The sequence below is a fragment of the Sinocyclocheilus anshuiensis genome, unplaced genomic scaffold, assembly GCF_001515605.1.
Source record: "Sinocyclocheilus anshuiensis isolate Anshui unplaced genomic scaffold, SAMN03320099.WGS_v1.1 scaffold330, whole genome shotgun sequence".
NCBI classification, from domain to species: Eukaryota; Metazoa; Chordata; class Actinopteri; order Cypriniformes; family Cyprinidae; genus Sinocyclocheilus; species Sinocyclocheilus anshuiensis.
In genome coordinates, this window is record NW_015547689.1 from 3,045,877 (window position 1) to 3,057,520 (window position 11,644).

At 37.7% G+C, this 11,644-nt stretch overlaps 1 protein-coding gene across 1 annotated transcript in view; it reads right to left on the reverse strand.

The window, feature by feature from the left end:
- LOC107703465 (tankyrase-1-like) overlaps positions 1-11,644 on the reverse strand; it is a 104,624-nt gene that overhangs the window by 58,443 nt on the left and 34,537 nt on the right. The gene's annotated exons all lie outside the window — the stretch shown is intronic.

The following is an 11,644-nucleotide window of genomic DNA, read 5'->3' on the forward strand; positions in this document are numbered from 1 at the left end:
TGGGAGGGGGGGGGGGGGGGGGGGGGATGCAAAAAGACGTGAAAAAGATGTGAAAATGTTGTGGAGAGGTGGATATCATGACATATGGGCTGCATGCAGGGGGTGTTTAAACAACAAATGGCTAAAACAAAGCCGGGCTTGTTTGCCGTTTTGTGGCAGTTGCAAACAAAAGGCTATGAATCACGAGTGAGGAAGGATGGTAACAAAGCAGAAAACAGCGTGTCTGGAAGACTCATTACATCCCTGTGCGCTAGTCAGGCCAGCGGGTGCGTGTTTTCACTGAGAGGGGCGGCCAACCTCAGAGACGACTCCCCCTACTGAGAGATCCAAATGGAGCGCAGTGCAAAAACACACACAGATTATGAATTATGAACAAATTATGTTTTTGCCAATAGTAGGCCATAAATATTCTTGCTAGCCATGAAATTGTATTTTGCATAATTTTTATAAACAATATATATTTTTGTGCCCATGACAATGGGATTGTTTAGCGTCCTTCCATATTATTCCCGAATTGATTTGCTTGCATTTTGACTATGGATCCTGTTCACACGTTTTTAAATTTATGGATCATATACTGTCTCTCTGTACAAACAAACAAACAATAATGATACATTATAATTATATTCCTCATATATTTGTTTTTGTATATTACACACGGGTATCACAACATGATTAATTTTTAAAGTAAAAAAAGGGTATGAACACAAAGCCTTGTCAAATGTTTTCTTTAGTAGACTCTATGCCTTTTGTTTGAACCACAGGTTACACGTAATAAGGTTAAATTCAATTACATTAGTTAACACCAAATATTATGAATTACCAAGCAACAAAACTTTTACAGTATTTTTATTTATGCTAAATGTTAATTTCCACATACACTAATACATTTTAAGTTGTATATTTTTTATTAATGTATAATGAAGAAACGTGCATTAACAATAACCAACAGCTTATTTCCATTAACCTAGATTGATAAATGTTGTTTATTGTTAGCTCACAATACCTAATGCATTGACTAATGTTAACTAACAAAACAAAACATTTTTGTAGTGTTAACAAGTTGCGCAAACCACTTAAATCAGAGAGGAGCACATTATCATTTTAATAGACTTAGACCATGCAATATTGCATTTCCTAATAAAATTATTGATCATCAGCGAGAAACTGTTTTATTTAATCAAGAAAGTAAACTTTTTAATGCATTTGGTTTTTGGCATGTGTTAATTCTTGAATCTGCATGCACATATATAATGGGTTTTTTCACCCCAGATAAACAGTTCTAAAGACATTTTGGTGTCTAACTTTTGATTGGCTCAAACCAATCGCAAACCAGGAGAGATAGACTAAACGACCCGAGTTATAGAGCGTGTTTAATAGATATAATAAATTTCACTGTGTTACAATCTAAAGCATGCCATGAGAAATGGAAACTGCGACGCTGGTCGACGGCAAAATGAACCAGGAGTGAAATCTTGTCACGTCCTGGTCTGGTCTGGTATTCTGAGAGTTTTTCTTGCCTAGTCAGTATTAAACCACTGAATGTCTCCAGGACAAATCACCTCCAGAACACTAAGTGACATTATTGACAGGAAGGAGAGCTAAGGAAAAAAGAGAGAGAGAAGAAAACACCACAGATGGTGAGGCAGAAAATATCACGACTTCAGAGACTATTAACAAGCTGCCTGCAAAGTTTAGCAATCTTTCATAACAGCATCAGAGAGACTATTAGTCTAGTCGTGCTGTTGTAGTCAGATGTCAGATGCTCTCTTACATGAAGAGGATGCATGTTTACCCAAACACTAAAAAGAAAAATTTCACAATAAAAAAAAAAAATCATCTAGATTTATACATACGAGCAATGCACAACTCACCGGCATGACATTGGAGTTGTCCTGACTTTCTTAGTAAGGTGTCCTGAATGGCTGCTAGGTAGCCGCTAATGTGTTCAAAGTTGTTGCTAGGACGCTGCTGGGCAGTTGCTAACAGCTCCATGCCTACCTCTAAAATATTCTGACTCCAATATATGCCAGGCCCTTTTGCAATGAAAGACTGCTGTTTTCAAGACTACTCCCACTTGTGCATTTCTAGGGACATAATTAAAAATACATAGCAGGACATAATGAATATAGAAAATTGGCTATGGTATCAAACACTCACTTTTGCAAAATACCCCTGACTCTGATTCTAAGCCGAATATGAGGGATTTCAGTATTGAGGGTATGCAGAGCTGAGAAAAGCAGCAATAATCTAGCAGTCTCATAACATCAGAGGAAGCTGCACTTTGAACACTCATTTTGAGAGTGACTTGCTATTGTTATATTTGGGGTCCCAGAGACCTTAATATTTAAGTATTTAATAATAAGAGTAATGTTTTAATGAACCTCATATTTTCCCTTCAGGCTCCTTCAATATATTTCTCTGATCTAATCGAAAGCCAATATTATTGAAATGCTATGCCTTTCTTCGACCACAAAGTAGACATGCATTTTTTTCAGAAATGTGAGCGTTTGGAGTCTGTAAGATTTTTTTTTTCTTTTGAAAGTACTTCATTCTTTTATTCAGCAAGGATACATTAAATAGATCAAAAGGTCAGTTTTACATTGTTACAAGAAAATGCTGTTCTTTTTAACTTTCTATTCAAAGAATCCTGATCAATTATTAAAAAGGACAAATGTTTTCTAAATTGATAAGAAGAAATGTTTCTTAAGCATCAAATCAGCATATTAGAATGATTTCTGAAGGATCATGTGACACTGACGACTGGAGTAATGATGCTGAAAATTCAGCTTTGCCAATGACATTTTAATATATATTAAAATGAAAAAAATGTAAAAATTTAATTCCAATAATATTTCACAATATTACTGTTTTTGCTGTATTTTTTGATCAAATAAGAATAAAGGACTTCATTGAAAACTCACCGACCCTGAACTTTCAAAACACATTGCGTAAGTAACAGCATTTTATAAGGAGGATTATGAAGTTTAACATTGTTTATTATCAGTTTTCATATGATTACAAAAAGTAATGAAGTATCAAACTAATACTTAGTAATATAACTTTTTATAATATAAATGTATAATTTTCAGTTACAAACTACACATTTATTTTAAAAAAATTATTAAAAAAAAAACTTTACAAAGCCTAAAAAGAAAACGTTCTTGAGTTTTTCAATGAAAAACAGTATATGGTTCATGTAAAATTCATTGAAGGATTTATCTGGTTTTTATTTGTTGTTGTATCTCTACTAGTCTACCCCTTCAGGATGTGCACAAATGATCATTTCCTCCCTCTTCAAACACTGCCACTGAAGGAAGGCCTAATCGCCTCTCTGACTGAACCGTGAGTACATCGGTTGCTTGAATTTCAGTATAGTTTTTGTGTGGGTGGGTGCGAGAGCAACAACTCAAAGTAAACATGTGCTGCCTTAGGACAAATGACCTACCTGCCTTTGATTTCCGGGCCGACACACTGATAAAGTGCACTTGGCAAAGTGATAGAGTGCACTTCAGTCTCTTGCTGTGAAGGGAGTTGTGTGCGTGGTGCACGACTGTGAGCGAGGAAAGGTTAGGGGGAACTGGCATGTGTGGTCAGGGAGACTGGACCCCTGCCTAGCTGACTCAAAGAAAGAGGACGGGTAAGGTGGTGTTGCATCGTAAAGGTGCTCTCCACGTAAGCCTACGGCTCGACAAACACACTTTTGCTGAGATATGATGGGAAACGAAGGACAAATCCTGTTTGCTGTGCCACACAATTTTCTTTCTGGAGCCAAAATAAACATGGGGAGATTAGTTTCATTTTCTCTTCCTACACTGTGCTCGTCAGCACATGTGTTTCGTCTTAAAACCTCCTTATTCATTTTCTTATTTTGGAAGAAAAGGCAATGTTAAATGATCATCTGAATGTTTCTGAGACAATTTTAGCAGTTATATGCAGAAAATATACCTCACTTTATGGGGTCTTTAGGACATATTTAGCTTCTGCGTAAAACTTTCAACAAGATTCAGTTCGGACGTGCCATATGCAGTGATTAAAAATGCAACCACATTTCTGAGAGATTTGCAACCATAAATATGAACTAAATTCACTTCTGCTGTATTAATCAATTAAATTAATTCCACCCATTTAATTATTCAAAGGCGACACTGAACGAGCCACTGAACTAACACGTTTGTATAAACATACTAATCAGACAAAGATGCATCCGTGATATAAAATAATGTCCCTTCAAGGTTTTTTTGGCACATAATTTGCATATATTTTTTCTTCATCTCATTCTAACAAGCTTTTGAGCTGTAAAAACTTGAGAGAGATTTACATATTTTTTTACAAAGTAGCTGCTTTTTATGTCGGGAGTGGCCTTATGGGTAATGTTTGTGTCACTCTGCAGTCCATTAAAGGGCTTAATGCTTCATTTCAACTGAAGGGAAAGAGAGAGAGAGAGAGACTGTAAAAGATATCTCAGGCAGCACATTTGACTAAATAAATCTCATTTATAACAAATATACACTAAATATATAGCTGAAACATCATTATTTCCACGAGCATCTACACTGTGTGCCCTGATAAGCACCCACGGCTTTGCACTAACCAGCAAACTCCTTTATTCTTCCCATTAACTGGCAAATGTGCAGCTCATTCCCAAAGCTGATTGAGGAAATAAACCATATTGAGAGGAGCTGCAATGTTCACCTTCTGTTAATATAACTCATGAGTCACAACTCTAGGCAAGAGAGACCCAAGTACACAACCACACAGCCGAAAGCAAAAGACTGATGATGCCTCTGACAAGACCTGCAACTCAAATGATTGCTTTGTGGGCTGCAATTTATATAAACACGGTGAAAAAACCCTTTCGGTTTTGGATCAGTGACTCCAACTGGAAAGTTCTTGGGACTAGGCATTAAAAGATCAGAGCCCTGAGACATGGTCACAGTTAACTGACGGCGAAGTGGATCCCTTCTGCCAAACGGAGAGCTGGGAATTGGAAGCTAAGCCATGGAAAACAATCCAGCTGATCCCTCACCTCTCCTCTGGACACACCGGAGAATTTAGGTGTCAGTCAAAACCTTGGCATACCCTGAATGAGCCATTAAAAAGAAAAATGTTATAGGGTTTGAGCCGTAAGGTATCGCTTCCATTCAGTGAGGACATCAATTTCACATCCTCAATACCAGGAAAACATTATTAAATATAACCATAATTCGAAATATTGCTACTTCAGTAGCCTATGGCTTAGTAATGTAAATAAGCAGTACAGAAGCTAATAAGCTAACCACAGATGCATGTTTCTCAGATATCAAGATCCCTAAAGGATTCTACTGGGTCATGCACCGCTTGGATGGAATCTTAAATAGTTTTTTCCCCATACTGGGATATCAGTTGTTACCTGTGTGGTTTACTAAGCAATAGATGTCAATGCTGGTCAATGTATGATAACTGAGGCGTGTCAAAGTCCATACAGAGCAAGTTAGTTCACTTGGTGGCCATTTTGGAAACATCCCCATGCAGCTATTTTCTACCTATACAAATACACCTCCTGCTTGAATACAGAGGAATGAGAAAGGTCATATAGGTTCAATACATATATAAAAGTAATAAAGTTCAATAACATCTTTCAATAAATTCAGCAATTAAATCTACAACAATTAACTATACCTCTTTCATTTCAAATCATGAATAAAAAATATAATAAAAATAATATTTTTTTAGAACAAAATAATATAAATATAAAAAATTGCATAGGCCTCTCTCTCTCTCTCTCTCTCTCTCTCTATATATATATATATATATATATATAATGTGTGTGTGTGTGTATGTGTGTAATTTAAGTATTTTTTATATTTCATCTAATATAATAATAGATTTCATATAAATTCTTTGAAAAAAACTAATAGTTTTATTCAACAAGGACTCAAAAGTGACAGTAAAGACTATTTCAAATAAATGCTGTTCTTTTGAACTTTCCATTCTTCAAGAATCCTGCAAAAAAAAAACAATATCACAAAATTATTATTATTTAATTTTAGGGAAGATTTAAAATGTTTTTGAAATAATTATTTTATGCTTACCAAGGCTGCATTTATTTGATCAAAAATACAGTAAAAATGGTAAAATTGTGAAATGTTATTCTAATTTAAAATATCTGTTTTCCCATTGATGATAGTAAGGAGTGTTAATTGAGCTCAGAATCAACATGTGATTTCTAAAGGATTATGTGACACTAGAGTAGAGTAATGGCTGCTGAAAATTCAGCTTTGCTACAACAGGAAGAAATTAAATTGGAAAACAGTTATTTTAAATTAGAATAACATTTTACAATTTTACCATTTTTACTGTATTTTTGATCAAATAAATGCAGCCTTGGTAAGCATAAAATAATTCTTTCAAAAACATTTTTTAAAAATCTTCCCTAAAATTAAATGATTTTAACACAACATTTAATCAAAATTTACTACAAATGTTCAACACTAGAATATATGCATTATGCATTATTCACTGACAATGCTGTTGGTAGACTTTGGAATGGACAAAAGGGAGAGCTAACACTGTTAATTAGACAATATCGCTCTATCACTGCTGGTTACCCACGGCAGGAACTGCCATTTCACAGCAAGTCAACAATTAGAGAGATCGGTCTACACTGGCAAAAATCTCTAGATCCAACATTATGACTATGCCATTGCATCACTGCCAAAAACTCAACCCGGCCAATCATAAGAATCTAAACCTCTCAAGAGAGCTCAAACAACATAGTAAATCAGGACGTGCTGCGGCCCCCACTCTTCTTCAGTTGTTTTATCCTGCATCTGGAGAGATTGAGAACTAAGCTCATTATTTCTGTTTCTCTTCTCACCATGTCTTCTGTATTTCTGCCTACCATCTTATTACAGGCAGGCTGGGCAGCCGCTCAGCCATGTATAAAACCAGGAAATTACAGCTCGGTGATAATAGCGACCAAGGACAACAGACAGCCTGGGAAGATGAATCGCTTTCTTCTCCATCATGGGACAGGAAAACATCAGCTAGACCAATTGGCAAAACGTCTGATCTCCCAATGATTTACATTGTCAGGCTTTCTGAGCCATTATCAGTGTGGGCTGATTTGTCATCACTGAATGTTACTGCCACAAAAGAAAGGGAAATGGATAGGTGACAGCCAACGGCGCGCAGCGGAATTTGCATGGTCTCATGGTAACCCTTCTGAGTAATGCTCTGGTGGATAAAGACAAATGAAAACTCGGGAGGGAGGATTTCAGGGCTGCGAGAATTCATCAGGGAGCCGATCAAAATGGCAGCACACCACGGTAATCAATGAGCTGTCAGGGATGGAGGGCAGGCTTGTCACAGAGGAGAACAAACTGATGGAGCTCTTGTTGGGCCATGAGCATCAGTAAGTGAAAATGGGTGGCCCTTAAAATATATCCAATTGGAAAGTAAATTAGCCAGTTTATTTACAGGCCCTTTCAAATGACTCCTTCACATAGAGGTAAAAACCGTATCGAACTATGGCCAAAACATTACACATTTTGGGAATTCTACTTGTTTTTTATTTGTGGGGGGACTTTAAAGGGGTAATTTATCAAAAAAAAAATTAAAATTCTGTCACCTATAGCTCATCCTCATGTCATTCCAAACTAGGGTTGGGCCGATAGACGATGCCATCGTCCATCGCCAATGGCTGACAGACATCACGATGTTAAGCTGACATCGTGATTCCTATCCCCCCCACCCCCTCTCCCGCAATCTGCCGCATCCCAGTTCCGTGTTCGGAAAGGAAATGAAGTGTACTACAGAAACCCTAAAGGGAATAAATAGCCTACGAGATGGGAGGATAAAAAAAAATATTTCAATACTTTTTCTCGCAATTATATCGTTGGGTAAGTATAGGCCACTGTAAAAAAACGCTTTTGATTGTGCGCTCTCATTTTACTTTCACTTTTGAGATTCGCGATCACAAGGACTCTATACTATGGAGCGGCAGTACTTACCACACATTTGACAAGATTAGATGTTCGTCATTGGTGTTCAGGATCTGCAAATCATTCGCCATCGTCCTATCAGACATTTCTCCTTACTCTGTGTACGTGGTAAGTGAACTTTCATGTACTGTAATGCAACAGGCTACCGCTAGCAAGCAGCTAACATTTTAGTGGCTCCATATAATGCGTTATTTCACGCTTCGGGCACACCCCGCCCCCCGATGTCATCGTCCATCACGATGTTTCACTGTAGACATCATCCAATGCCAATTTGGTAGACATCACCCAACCCTATTCCAAACCCGTTCAAAATCAAATAAAGATTATTTTAATGAAACATGAGATAACTGTCCCTCCATTGAAAGTCTAGCCAAACAAAACTTTAAACTTTCAGAAAGTACAAAAATGTTATTTTAATGGGTTTATATGTTCGGAACGACATGAGGGTGAGTAAATGATGACACAATTTTCAATGTTGGGTGATCAAACTTTTATAAAAGAAAGCGGAGAAACAGTATCAGTATGCATGCCGGACTCAAACCTGCCTGGTCCACATGAGCAGCAAGGCTGCATAATAACCACTGTACCACAGCTTCAAACAAAATATTTCAATAAAATACAGACAAAAAAACAGTTTAGTCATATCTGAGCATCCAACACCCTAAATAATTCATCTGAATATTGTATTTTACGCATTTCTGGTTCTGAAACCCAGTTAAATTGCATGATAATGGGTTGAATATATCAAATAAAGTGTTTCAGGCATCTTTTTTTTTTACTATTATTGCGGGACGTGGGAGTTTCCTGGTACCCTACACAGTCACAGATGTATCTGCTCCACTTCTGGTGTGTAATATACTTTTGCTGTGGGCATGCAAAAGGGATTATGTTCCTGCCGCAATAAGAGGTTTATCCTCCTCATACTGGGTATAAGAAAGGACTTAGTGAAAAACCCACCAAATGAGGAATAAAGCAATAGGAGAGGGTGGAAGGAAGGTGCAGAAAAAAAAAACACACCAACACTCAGACTTCGCCTTCGTGTTTCAATTGATCTCCCTGAATAAACGCGCCAACGATACTTCAAAGATCATTTGCCAGAGACACTCTGAAAGGCGAAAATGAGCAATGACCTTTTCGGCTTAAACCCCTCCGCTGCCAGTTCCATTAAGATGTGACTCTCTCCAACTTTCTCTTCCTTTGCACGGCCCCCGCGTCTTCTTCTGATGGGTTTTAGCTTGTTTACTGCTGACAGCTTTGTGTGCCGGTGTACGAAGGCGATCTGGCCCTGCCACGTAGGGATAACTGCAGGCTGGAGCAGTGGCCGTGACAAAGGATTAGGGCGTGCCGAAAGGTAGGGGGCATGGATAAAGGTCTTTCTAATTGGTTAGGGTTAGTTTCTGTTGTAGCATTCACCTTTCCCCATTACTTCGACCTGAAGCTACCCGTTTCGACACCGCAGGCATCCTGAGCTGTGGGCACAGAGGACCCATTTAATGTTTCTGGCTTTAAGAAGCCTCCCTGCATAAGCCCAGCCGTCTATATGTGCTACGCTGCTTGCTAATCTGTTCGTTGCTCCTCAGAGCTGTCAGGGAAGCCAACAGCACCTGCCCGGAAACAGGCAGCTTTCCCAGAGTGGACGATACGTGCCCGGCACCCTCAAATACGCTGTAGCTCCTGCTGCAGACTCTGTGTGTATGCGTGTCTGAGGCGAGCGCGAGCTGAAGAGACTGAACCAGCACCTCCCTCTGGGAGCTAATCATAATAACATTGTGAACACTTACCGGGCTATGACTTCCTTAAGAGATGCCATTTGTATGCAGGGCTACAGACATCTCATTTAAGGCTTTGCATTTAAGGCTTCAATCACTGAATTATACTCAAGCAAGGCAGCAAATTACTGTCTGAACATCTGTGCGTCGTCATTATATCTGTACCCATTGGTTTGACACCATCTTAATAGATTTGGCTGGAATAAGCACTAAAATAAAGCAAACCGATGGAGTGCCGTGCACCGAGTTTGATGACAGGAACCAGCAGGATACAATTTGTGAGCATGTTGCCTAAGCCTTTTGTTTTGTCAGCCTGATATTTGTCCAAAAGCTCACGCTGAGACTTACCCACAGGGGGGCAGTGTGAGTCCCACGATGCATGTCTCTGCCACACTAACGCTCTTTAATTCTCTCATTTTACATAGAGACGAGCAGGCAAAAGCACACAAACACACAGCATTCCCACTGGCTCCTGTAGACAAGAACCTGATTTCAGATCACTGGGTAATTAGCTGCTAGAACTTGGAAAGGCTTTCAAATGAAAATCCAAGTCTGTGCAACATCACAGTCTGACATTAAACACTGTTTTCCTTATGTAAGATAAGAAATGCTGCAGTATATGGGTTACGGTAATTTGAACCGGCAAGTCTGGGCTCTTTGCATTAACGATATCCTCGTGGGTCTATAACTGACCTTGGCTAATCTGGACATCAAATGAGATCTGCGCTACACAAGCATGTACTGTCAGGCTCAATAAGACTTTGCACGTATATAAGCCTAAACTGGTCTAATCTAGCAGGAATCTGTAAGAAGAGGAAGATAAAAGACAGCAGTGCAAGAAATCCAGGTACAGAAGCAAATCTGAAATGTGGAAAATAGGAGTGGAAATTGTTAGGCACCTCAAGACATGTCAATTTTTCCAGCAATCGCTGAGAAAAGTTTACATAAACGTTCTGCATAAAATCTGTACTAAAATACCATATGTTTGCACTGACTTACCAATAAACGGGTGATTCTTCAACTTGTGGATTTTTATTTTGTTATATAAAGTTCACAGTAAAACTGTCTTGGAAACATTTTACTATGCCTTCAATGTTTATTTGAATTACTTTTCAGTTATTTTTAAATTGCAAATTTAAATTGTATGTATGACTGATATCGTGCCGCGCCTCAGACCCAGAATTTTAATCTTGAACTACGAAAAAAGTCCATCGCAAGAATATAAATGACATTTATATAAAAAAATCTACATTTTAAATGGAAAAAAAATTGTATGCATAATTTCAAATAATTCTCAAATTATGCAAAAATATTATTTAATTGTATTTAGGATACATAAAATGCTAGCTATTAAATTACCCTTGAAAAGACACTTAACTTAAAAAAAAAAAAACTTAAAATGTAATAATTTCTACCATTCTCACTGCAATCATAGAATACTAATAAATGTTAAATACAATTAAAAATTATATGATTGCAATGATCATGATATCTATATCTTTTATAGTTTATACTGTTTTCTATATTAATATATATTTTAAAATATAATTTATTCATGTGATGAAAACATGATTCAGAAAACATTTTAATATGATCAGGTTTTAATATCAACCCTCTACATTGCGAGTAAATCACTCGCATACGCGACTAAATCTTACTCTGTGCGACTAAATAATATCTAACATTAGCCATTGGCTAATAAATTCTTAGATTTTACACGCCAGTATGTGTGTGAGAGGCGTTTAACACAGATTTTCACTCGATAAACACGCTGACTGAGGGCTTGAGAGTTTGCTCTCCGTCAAGCGATCTGTACTATTTGGATGCGCTCAATGGATCATGTCATGTACTCAATGGATGCGCAGTATGTAGCACGCAGCGCACCTGTAT